This window comes from Triticum urartu, chromosome 3A (assembly GCF_056163025.1).
Source record: "Triticum urartu cultivar PI428250 chromosome 3A, HENAU_Tu73, whole genome shotgun sequence".
In the NCBI taxonomy this organism is placed as follows: Eukaryota; Viridiplantae; Streptophyta; class Magnoliopsida; order Poales; family Poaceae; genus Triticum; species Triticum urartu.
The window spans coordinates 389,160,933-389,172,044 of NC_141875.1; the positions used below are offsets into that span (position 1 = coordinate 389,160,933).

Below are 11,112 nucleotides of genomic sequence, written 5' to 3' on the forward strand. Positions count from 1 at the left end.
GATGAACATGTTAGCTAGCATTCCACATCAAAATTCTGTTTTTATCATTTACCTACTCAAGGACGAGCAGGAATTAAGCTTGGGGATGCTGATACGTCTCCAACGCATTTATAGTTTTTGATAGTTCCATGTTGTTATATTATCATTCTTGGATGTTCTATAATCATTTTATATCATTTTTGGTACTAACCTATTGACATAGTGCCAAGTGCCAGTTGTTGTTTTTGCTTGGTTTTTACATCACAGGAAATCAATACCAAACGGAGTCCAAACGCAACGAAACTTTTTGTGGATTTTTTATGGACCAAAAGACACCCAGTGGGCCGGAGAAGCACGTGGGGGGTGCCTCGAGGGGGGGGGACAGCCTACCAGGGCACTCCTGGGGCCCCAGGCGCGCCCAGGTGGGTTGTGTCGACCTCGGTGGCCTCCTGCACTGCCTCTTTGCTCTATAAATACCCCAATATTCCAGAAACCCCAGGGGATTCGACGAAAATCAATTCCAGGTGCCACAAGTTCTAGAAAGAGTAAAATGCATCATAGGTCCTATTACTATCCGAGGTGTGTCACTTTAGTCCTATAACTATCAAAGTGCAGATTTGGGTCCCAAAACTATTTCGAGTAGTTCACTGCAGGTCTTATGGTCGCCCCAACAGTGATTGTTGGCTGACGTGTCACCTGGACCAGTGCCACAACGACCCAGGGCGTGTGGTGGAAGATTTCCCGCCATTGGTGGTTGATACATTATGCAATTTGGTCCATCAAACTGTTTGCTCTCTCCAGTCGCAGCCCTCCTCTCTGCAATCTCATCTCTCTTTCATCAGTTCTGCCATGTCTAGAACAAGCTCGACGGCAGCAAGACGTAGCATGAACAAGCCGACGCGGCAAATGATCATGCAAATGACAAACGAATATATATTTGACACCCACTCTCAAGATTACAAATGATAAACGAGACTTGGTCTGGACAATCATAGAAGAGAGAAATGATGTTGCAACTTAACAGGCAAATATACAGATGAGAATTGCCACAATTCCAGGAAGTAGCACATCATATTGTCATTACATAAAGAGTGCTCTTGCATAAACATAGATAAACAGTAAAGCTTGCAACTATGTAATGTGGTACTGGGTTGCACTCTGCATGATGCAGTACCACATTACATAAGTAGTACCTCCGTCCAAAATAAAGCCTTCAATTTGAGAAGGCGCTAACCATCTCTATCTATCCAAAATAAACCCAACTCTGTCCAAAAAGAAACCAGGTTATGTCCAATAGAAGGCATGTCCACTTCATCTTCTATTTCTTCTTCCTAGGAATAACACTCTCCTTCTCCGTGATCTTCTCCTTCCTTTTCTTCTTCTTTGGTGCTACATGGATTATAGTTGTGGTCTATTTTGTCATTGGTAGATCCTCTATTTGGCTTGCAAGAAATTGATTGTCAGGAAGAGGTCTTGGTGCCTGGGATTCCTGGGACGGTTGTGACTGCAAATGTGAAAACATGTGTTACATCAGTTTTGGAATAGGAGAGTTTCCATGAGATTTACAAAAGTTGAAAAGAACTTACAGATTGCATCAGTATGTCCAGCACAGACATGTTCTGTTCCCACACTTGTTAGCATGTTAGCTGCCAAGCTTTGCATGAACATGTGTATTTGTTAATGTCAACCTTGTACTCGCCTCTGAGTCCCAAGACAGTAAAGATGCCTTTGCCAGAAGGCAATGCCCGACAATTATTAGCCATTTCTGCATTCTTATCACATAAATTTTTGAACTTAGGACAAATTGTTCCAGACCACTCTTCACTTTCCTTGTTCTTGCTATAAAACCTTGTCAACAATGGATTTTTGATTTTTTTTGAACATGCTCATGACAGGCAGCTCTCTAGCATCAAGTATCCACCTTCATTGATAAGAAACAAATCAGTTCAAAATGTAAATTCAAACCAGATATATCATCGACATAGCAGCGAGATAGTGTACTATGTAGAACTAGAATGGAAAAATATATACCAAAATATATTAGAATTGAAAAGCGATAGGAAACTTACTTATTAAAGACCTCACAATTATTGTTTAGTAGCAGGTCACACTTTGGTAATTATTGGAAAAAAGCCCTGCACCAGGAACTTGGTTCAATTGCTTCTACGTACTCATAAGCTTCCGGATTTAATTCCTTCATGTCATTCATGTTTTTTCTCCAGTCAATTTTATTGTAGGACCTTGCAATTGCCCATAACTTGTTCTTCAGGTTACCGCCCTTCCACTTCTTTGCAAAATTTTGGTAAAGGTGCCTCACACAAAACCTGTGTTGTGCATGAGGGAACAGAGCAATAACGACATTTATTAGTCCTTTTTGCCTATCACTCATCACTGTCCAAGGTGTTGTGTTCACTATGTGCATATCATCTTTCAAAGTTTGTAGAAACCACTTCCATGTTGGTGTGTCCTCCACTTCAACTGCAGCCATAGCAATGGGGAAAATACAGTTGTTTGGATCAATCCCTACAGCAGTCAACAATTGTCCACCATATTTTGTTTTAAGATGGCACCCATCAACACAAATAACAGGCCCGCATCCAGGTAAAAAGCCTCTTTTACAAGCATCTAATATTTTGTTTTAAGGTGCTGTGTTTACTCATGATATCAAGCATTGTAGGTGAGCCAATTATGCATATGTCAACCATATCCAGCTCACTATAAATATCACCATGATCCATGTACAACTTGAAATGCTTGAACTTTGGCACAACATCAATCATACGAAGACAATCTACATCTATATCGATAATTCTCAGTCCATTATCCAAATTCATGCCAGGAAGTAACCAGAAACACTGCACTTTACTTGGATCATAGCCAAGCTGCTACACAAAATCTTTAATCCACAGTGGCGGCCAGGTTTCAACCTCAGAATGATCAAAGAAATCTGTTTTCAATCCATGTATTTCTTGTTTGCGCCAAAGCCGAGAAAAACCCCACCATGATTAATCTCTACCGAGAACAACTCTTCCTCGGGTCCTATTATACATGAAAAATTGAGTACTAAAAAAACATCTTGATCACTAAACCGTGCAAACTTAATGCGGGTATATAAACCGTGACACTATTGATTAGAGGCCAAATGTACATACATACTACATTATGCAGCAAGTAGCAGGTGTGACACACTTGTTTAAGTAGCAGGTGTACATGCACAGACAATGAAGCATTAAGCACCTCAGTAAAATATATTCTTTGATATGATTCTTTTCCTTTTGCATCACCACTAGGACATATATACATCAGCAGTACAATTTCAAATGCTACTATAGGTGTACAGGACGAGTTTATAATGCAAAAAAAGATACCACTGTACATAATAAGGCTTCAGTTACAACAGGGATTATATACTACAGGAAAAATAATGCCCAAATCACCATACGCACAGGAAGATGCCCAAATCTCCATACGTACAGGAAGATGCCCAAATCGCCATACATACAGTATGGATTATGTACAACATTAACTCTTTTGAAATAGATTTCAGTACAACAAGATTTTAGTTCAGAAGATTTCAGTAGAGGAAGAGAAGCCATATGTACATTCGGACTGAATCGACACAATATCTAAGCTATAATGGCCAAATCGTGCCAAATCTTGCTACTCTATTGAAATATCTAAGCTAAAAGGGGGTGCAACAGGGATTGGGGTTAGGGTTCTTACCAGTTACCATACTCCGGAGGATGGAGCCATCGGACCAGCGCCGCGGACGGATTAGCAGCCCCGACTCCCGTCCTGCGCCTCCAATCGCTGGACATCAAGCGTGAACGCTGTCGGTCTCTGCCATATTGCCGCCTCAGAGAGCTTCATTCATGGAAGAGAGATGGAGGGTCTGAGAATGAGACGAGCTAAGAATTCAAGGGCTTTCCTGCAAATAAGCGCCTCACTGTTTAGCTTGGTGGGCCCCTCTGGTCGATGTGGCACCGGTCCAGGTGACACGTCGGCCGGTCAACGCTGCTTGGGCGACCATAGGACCTGTAGTGAATGACTTGAAATAGTTTTGGGACCCAAATCTGCACTTTGATAGTTATAGGACTAAAGTGACACACCAACAGTGATTGTCCCAACAGTGATTGTTGACTGACGTGTCACCTGGACCAGTGCCACAACGACCCAGGGCGCGTGGTGGAAGATTTCCCGCCATTGGTGGTTGATACATTATGCAATTTGGTCCATCAAACTGTTTGCTCTCTCCAGTCGCAGCCCTCCTCTCTGCAATCTCATCTCTCTTTCATCAGTTCTGCCATGTCTGGAACAAGCTCGACGGCAGCAAGACGTAGCAGGAACAAGCCGGCGCGGCAAATGATCATGCAAATGACAAACGAATATATATTTGACACCCACTCTCAAGATTACAAATGATAAACGAGACTTGGTCTGGACAATCATAGAAGAGAGAAATGATGTTGCAACTTAACATTCAAATATATAGATGAGAATTGCCACAATTCCAGGAAGTAGCACATCATATTGTCATTACATAAAGAGTGCTCTTGCATAAACATAGATAAACAGTAAAGATTGCAACTATGCAATGTGGTACTGGGTTGCACTCTGCGTGATGCAGTACCACATTACATAAGTAGTACCTCCATCTAAAATAAAGCCTTCAATTTGAGAAGGCCCTAACCATCTCTATCTATCCAAAATAAACCCAACTCTATTCAAAAAGAAACCAGGTTCTATCCAATAGAAGGCATATCCACTTCATCTTCTATTTCTTCTTCCTAGGAATAACACTCTCCTTCTCCATGATCTTCTCCTTCCTTTTCTTCTTCTTTGGTGCTACATGGATTATAGTTGTGGTCTATTTTGTCATTGGTAGATCCTCTATTTGGCTTGCAAGAAATTGATTGTCAGGAAGAGGTCTTGGTGCCTGGGATTCCTGGGACGGTTGTGACTGCAAATGTGAAAACATGTGTTACATCAGTTTTGGAATAGGTGAGTTTCCATGAGATTTACAAAAGTTGAAAAGAACTTACAGATTGTATCAGTATGTCCAGCACAGACATGTTCTGTTCCCACACTTGTTAGCCTATTAGCTGCCAAGCTTTGCATGAACATGTGTATTTGTTAATGTCAACCTTGTACTCGCCTCTGAGTCCCAAGACAGTAAAGATGCCTTTGCCAGAAGGCAATGCCTGACAATTATTAGCCATTTCTGCATTCTTATCAAGTAACTTTTTGAACTTAGGACAAATTGTTCCAGGCCACTCTTCACTTTCCTTGTTCTTGCTATAAAACCTTGTCAACAATGGATTTTTGATTTTTTTGAACATGCTCATGACAGGCAGCTCTCTAGCATCAAGTATCCACCTTCATTGATAAGAAACAAATCATTTCAAAATGTAAATTCAAACCAGATATATCGCCGACATAGCAGCGAGATAGTGCACTATGTAGAACTAGAATGGAAAAATATATACCAAAATAAAATTATGAATCTTGTCTTGGCAGTACCTAAGTGGTGATTTACTTTATTTTACTAACAGATCTTATGAGTTTTCTATTGAGTTTTGTGTTGTGAAGTTTTCAAGTTTTGGGTGAAAGCTTCGATGGACTACGAAATAAGGAGTGGGAAGAGCCTAAGCTTGGGAATGCCCAAGGCACCCTAAGGTAATATTCAAGGACAACCAAGCATCTAAGCTTGGGGATGCCCCGGATGGCATCCCCTCTTTCGTCTTCGTTCATCGGTAACCTTACTTGGAGCTATATTTTACTCACCACATGATATGTGTTTTGCTTGGAGGGTCATTTTATTTTATTAGGATTTGCTTGCTGTTTGAATATTATCCCAAATCTGAAATTCTTAAATGTTAGAGAGTCTTCACATAGTTACATAATTATTCGACTACTTATTGATCTTCACTTATATTTTTTGAGTAGTTTGTCATTTGCTCTAGTGCTTCACTTATATCTTTTTAGAGCACGACGGTAGTTTTATTTTGAAGAAATTTTTGAACTCTCATGCTTCACTTATATTATTTTGAGAGTCTCTAAATAACATGGTAATTTTCTTAGGTTATGAATTTAGTCCCAATATGATGGGTATCCAAGAGGGATATAATAAAAACTTTCATATAAAATGCATTGAATACTATGAGAAGTTTGATTCCTTATGATTGTTTTGAGATATGAATATGGTGATATTAGAGTCATGCTAGTGAGTAATTGTGAATTTGAGAAATACTTGTGTTAAGGTTTGTGAGTCCCGTAGCATGCACGTATGGTGAACCGTTATGTAACGAAGTTGGAGCATGACATATTTTTTGATTGTCTTCTTTATGAGTGGCGGTCGGGGACGAGCGATGGTCTTTTCCTACCAATCTATCCCCCCAGGAGTATGCGTGTAGTACTTTGTTTCGATAGCTAATAGACTTTTGCAATAAGTAGCTATGTGTTTGATCTCTCTCTCTCTCGTGTTCTTGATTTTGCACGATCTTGATGTACTGCGAGCTTTGCTATTATAGTTGGATCTTATGATGTTTCTCCCCCTCTACCTTCTTGTAATGGATTGAGTTTTCCCTTTGAAGTTATTTTATCGGATTGAGTCTTTAAGGATTTGAGAACACTTGATGTATGTCTTGCATGTGCTTATCTGTGGTGACAATGGGATATTCACGTGATCTACTTGATGTATGTTTTGGTGATCAACTTGCGGATTCTGTGACCTTCTGAACTTATGCATAGGGGTTGGCACATGTTTCTTGTCTTGACTCTCTGGTAGAAACTTTGGGGCACTCTTGGAAATTCTTTGTGTTGGTTTGAATAGATGAATTTAAGATTGTGTGATGCATATCGTATAATCAAACCCGCGGATACTTGTGGTGACATTGAAGTATCTAGGTGACACTAGGGTTTTGGTTGATGTGTGTCTTAAGGTGTTATTTTAGTATGAACTCTAGGGCTGTTTGTGACACTTATAGGAATAGCCCAATAGATCGATCAGAAAGAATAACTTTGAGGTGGTTTCGTACCCTACAATAATCTCTTCGTTTGTTCTCCGCTATTAGTGACTTTGGAGTGACTCTTTGTTGCATGTTGAGGGGTTGTTATATGATCTAATTATGTTATCATTATTGAGAGAACTTGCACTAGTGAAAGTATGAACCCTAGGCCTTGTTTCTAAGCATTACAATACCATTTTTCTCACTTTTGTTACTTGTTATCTTGCTGTTTTTATATTTTCAGATTACAAAAACCTACATCTACCATCCATATTGCACTTTTATCACCATCTCTTCGCCGAACTAGTGCACCTATACAATTTACCATTGTATTGGGTGTGTTGGGGACACAAGATACTCTTTGTTATTTGGTTGCAGGGTTGTTTGAGAGAGACCATCTTCAGCCTACGCCTCCCACAAATTGATAAATCCTTAGGTCATCCACTGAGGGAAATTTATTGCTGTCCTACAAAACTCTGCACTTGGAGGCCCCACAACGTCTACAAGGATAAAGTTGCGTAGTAGACATCACCTGCCTATATATAGTGGAGTGATTATCTTTTTCTCTTCATAACAAGCATTTCAATTTGTGTACGTGGTATTAAAGAAAAGAAACTCTCTATTTAACGTGACTAACTGTATGACTCCTACTTACTATTAGTAGTATTGTTCACTTGTGCTCCCCGACCCTCCTTCATTGAACAACCCCATAGGTGAATAAACATACAGTATTAGTATTTATATAGAATGAACAAGCTCGAACTATTTTGGCTTTGTGATATCAATGGTACATTTGGACCACATTGCATCAATGGACTTAGTACTTTGAACTTTTGAAGTAACCTATACGTATAAACACATGCATGGTTTGTTGGGTTCTATGGTAGGGTGCGTCGTCTGCAAATTAAAATTTTCCTACACGTAGAACAACCAAGAACATGCTACGGGAGATGGATCACAGTTTGTTACCACTAGACGCGCAGTGCCGTGCAGCGGAAGAAGAGTTGCCGCAGCACGTCCCCGTGGATCATCTCCTCCTCGCCCGATCTCCCTCATACAGCCGGTAGTCGGTTCTCACATACAGGTTCGCCAGAGGGGCGCAAGTGCACCGTCTCTAACGGTATCCGCGCGTGCAGGAGGAACGTCGTGCGGCGGACTGCTAGGTCTAATCACACAACCGACGGCGAGTGGAGGTGTCTATTCGCAACACATGCAAACCCTAGTGACAGCGCTGAAGCGATCAACCGCGTGAGTGTGCGACACCTCCACTTTATATAGGCGTCCATCGCGGACTCAACACTTGGGCCTCGCACGGACCCTAAAGCCCATAAGTCTACTCGGCCACAATTCGAATACAGCTCGGATCACATCCGACCAGTGTTCTCGGATCCGACCTCGTAGGTTCCTTCCCTTAAGCGCGCGACCCATTAGGTTCAAGCCGGCTTGGTCGCAGTTCGGATCACCTCCGAACTGCATAGTTGGTAGCGGCCTCTAGCAAGGCATGCCGAACACCAAACAGACTATGAAGCTGGTTAGGCAAACCTGTACATCACACTTCCATTCCTTTTTCCACACGATATATGTTGTCAGGCTCAAGGCGAGTCTGTCATCCCTGTGCTAGCCCGACCTCTTTCTCGTTCCAGTGATGCCAACCACAAACCGAATTATCTCATAATCCTTGTCGCATGGTCATGCTTATCCTAGTCGGATCACACGAGGGGCCCAGAGTATATCTCTCCTGATCGGAGGGGCAAATCCCATCTTGCTTGACCACGTCTCGCAGCATGGTTCTGGACAAACCCGAAACCTATCTTTATAACTACCCAGTTACGGAGTAGTGTTTGGTCGGCCCAAAGCAAGTCTGTCACCATCCCGAGTACATGCGTCAGCTCAGGTCTTAGGACATAGAACATATGTTGTACTCGAGATTCACAGATGACATATCGCTGCGTCTCATAGTTGGGTCTGTCCGACTTGGACCCTATCTCGACTCGGATCTGACTACGTCGAATCCGACTAGATCCTTCAAAGTCCATATTATCCGGTTAGCATCCAACGCTCCATGGCTAGTGAGACCAAGCCGTCGACCGTGTCATATGCTAGTCTAGTTGGCTGCGCGTCCACACAACCTTTTCGACTAGGGACCTTTTAGGACAGTCATCATACAATGCATAGTCCCACAAACAAGTCAAGTACTTGCTGATACACATCATTGATAATGTCCAAGGACTATATTTATTCATAAACACATAGGAAATATCGTCATACATGATTGCCTCTAGGGCATATCTCCAACAGTCTCCCACTTGCACTAGAGTCAATCAAATAGACATCGAATACCCATGGCTCTAACGTGCCCCTCATGCTTGGGTTGTGGAAGTGGCTTAGTCAACGGATCCGCAACATTTGCATCCGTGTGAATTTTGCATAACTCTACATCACCACTCTTTATGATCTTTCGTATTAGGTGATATTTTCGATCTATGTGTCTGACCTTGTGGTGATTCCTCAGCTCCTTGGCTTGTGCGATGGCACCAGAATTATCACAATAAAGGTCCAACGGTTTTACCGAGGCTAGGAAAATATCAAGATCATCTAGAAAGTTCTGGATCCAAACACCTTCCTTTGCAGCTTCACAAGCCACAATGTATTCGGCTTCTGTAGTAGAATTGGCCACCGTATCTTGCTTGGAACTCATCCAACTCACTGCTCCTCCGTTCATGACGTACACGAATCAGGACTATGATCGACAATCATCTCTATTGGTTTGGAAACTAGCATTGGCGTAACCCCTTACGACGAGCTATTCCTCACCTCCATAAACTAGGAACATCACTTTAGTCCTTTTCAGGTACTTCAAAATAGTCTTTACCGTTGCCCAGTGACTCTCACCTGGGTTGGCCTGGTATCTACTTGTTAGGCTTATTGCAAAAGCAACATCGGACCGCATACATATCATGGCATACATGATGGATCCGATTGCCGAGGCATACGGAATCCTACTCATCCTACTTCGCTCATCAGATGTCGAAGGACTCTGAGTCTCGCTTAGCCTTATACCATGTGAGAGTGGCAAGTTCCCTTTCTTTGCCTCACTCATGTTGAACCGCTTCAACACTTTATCTATGTACGTGCTCCGGCTTAAGCCGAGCAGCCTCCTTGATCTATCTCTATAGATCTTAATGCCTAAAATGTACATTGCCTCACCAAGGTCCTTCAACAAAAACTTGCCATTCAATGACTCCTTGACCGAGTTCAGCATCGAAATATCATTTCCGATCAATAGTATGTCATCCACATACAAGATCAAAAACACTATCGAGCTCCCACTTAACTTCTTGTATAAACAAGAGTCCTCTTCGCTTTTGATGAAGCCGAAACCAGCGACGACCTCATCAAAACAAATGTTCCAGCTCCGAGATGCTTGCCTCAACCCATAAATGGATCTCTTGAGCTTGCATACCTTACTAGTTCTAGTTGGATCGACAAAACCCTCGGGCTGTATCATATACACGTCCTCGGTTAAATTTCCGTGAAGGAAAGCCGTCTTGACATCCATCTGCCATATCTCGTAATCGAAATATGCAACTATAGCTAGTATGATCCTCACCGACTTCAGCATCGCTACCGGCGAGTAAGTCTCATCGTAGTCAATTACTTGAACTTGTCCATAACCCTTAGTGACAAGCCGAGCTTTGTGGATCTGAACATTTCCATCCACATCGGTTTTCTTCTTAAAGACCCATTTACAACCAATGGCTGTTATGCCAGGCGGCGGATCAACCAAGTCCCAGACTTGATTCTCATCCATGGACTTTAACTCGGATCTCATGGCCTCCAGCCATGCCTCGGAATCTGGGCTCACCATCGCTTCCGCATACGTGGCCGGATCATCACTTTGTAGCAACAATACATCACACACTCTGCGCAATCTTTCCGACCTCCGTGGTTCCGATGCCGCTTCCACTACGGGTTCCCTGACTGACTCCAGTATGATCTCATCACCAGCCGAGCCGTCCCCGAGTGATCCTCGAGGTTCTTCGAGTCGGACCGTCCTCCCACTGGCCTCCCGACTGAGAAACTCTTTCTCAAGGAAACCCCCTTCCGAGCAACAAACACTTGGTTC

The 11,112-nt window shown here is 42.4% G+C and overlaps 1 long non-coding RNA gene across 1 annotated transcript; it reads right to left on the minus strand.

Annotated features, from left to right (window-relative positions):
• Nucleotides 1-910: 910 nt before the first annotated feature.
• LOC125544074 (uncharacterized) lies at nt 911-4,042 on the minus strand. Its single transcript, XR_007299260.2, has 4 exons — nt 3,703-4,042; nt 2,049-3,018; nt 1,566-1,900; nt 911-1,483 (listed from the first exon to the last, which is right to left on the minus strand). It is a non-coding gene; the product is annotated as an uncharacterized LOC125544074 (long non-coding RNA).
• Between the last annotated feature and the right edge of the window lie 7,070 nt (nt 4,043-11,112).